Source organism: Phoca vitulina, unplaced genomic scaffold (genome assembly GCF_004348235.1).
Source record: "Phoca vitulina isolate PV1807 unplaced genomic scaffold, GSC_HSeal_1.0 scaffold102, whole genome shotgun sequence".
Lineage (NCBI taxonomy): Eukaryota > Metazoa > Chordata > Mammalia > Carnivora > Phocidae > Phoca > Phoca vitulina.
Window position 1 is genome coordinate 830,564 of NW_022589805.1, and position 1,276 is coordinate 831,839.

Consider the following 1,276-nt stretch of genomic DNA (forward strand, 5'->3'; position numbering starts at 1 on the left):
TGAGCCGAAGGCAGTCGTCTAACCAACTGAGCCACCCAGGCACCCCTAGACCAGTGGTTTTTAAACCTTCTTTGAATATCAGAGCCTGTGGTGAATCTTATCAATGAAAGCTATGGCTATTACCTAGATTAACATCCACATCCACAAAAATTTGGGTACAATGGGCAGAAGGGGCAAGGAGCACACATCATCTTAAACCCATCAGTGAACCTCGGGTTCCCTTCTTATTGTTTGGGGGTGACAGTCGGGTGTGTATAAGTTGAAATTCCTTTGCAAGGCTTACTAGGCCATGTTTACCTGTCTAGCCTCATCTCCAGTCACACACCCGAAGTTTAGGGCTTAAACATACTGGGCACTTTTACATCTCTAAGACGTCTGCTTCTGAAGTTCCTGCTACTTGGAATACTTGTCCCCTCCACCTCTATCTGACACACTTGCCATCAAAGTCCAACCGGAATGTTACCGCTCAGATGCCTTCCCTGACCCTCCAGACCCCCCAATTTGTTTCAGAAACTCCTCCCCTCTAACACTTTATATCGACGACAGCATTGGTCATGTTAGGTTAGTTGCTAAGGACCCCGTCTCTCTCGATTCATCGTTTGCTCCCCCAGAGCAGGGATGGCATGTCATTCATCGTTGTATCCCCAGAAGTCTAGAAGAACGTGCGTGCCGCATAGTAGATGCTCACAACGTTTATTACATTGGTTTGTGCGGGGCTCGGCTTTCTCTCCGCAACCGTCAAGCTCATTACAGATGTGGAGCAGACTAACACGCTTAGGACAGAATCGAGTGATTAAAGTCCGCCCCGTGAAGAATCAGCCAGAGAGAAGATGAGCCTGAGGCCAGGCTTTGGAAGTAGGGCAGAGGCCCCGAGCGCTCGCGTGGACACAAGGTGAGTAACACTTACGCAACCTGTTCAGTTTCGGGTCAGGCGGAGGAAGACGCGCACTGCATGCTGGGATCGCGCGACTGAGGGCCGCATTGCACGGCGGGATTTGTAGTCCCGCCCTTGGCCGAGACCCTCAGAACAGTCACACCTGGCTACCCTCAAACACGTCTTTACACAGATAAGGTACAATCTTGCCACCCAGCACAGAATGACGAGGTTCTTCAGGGCCAGTATACCTAGTTGCGCTCTTCAGAGCAAATCTCATTTCGGCGTTGGCAAAAAAGACGCATTGAGTGCCACTGCGCGTGCGTGACCACTGCGCGTGCGTGACGCCTGTGTTCGTGCGTGCGCGCGCACCAGGCCCCGCCTCCGGAAGTTCCGTCGCTG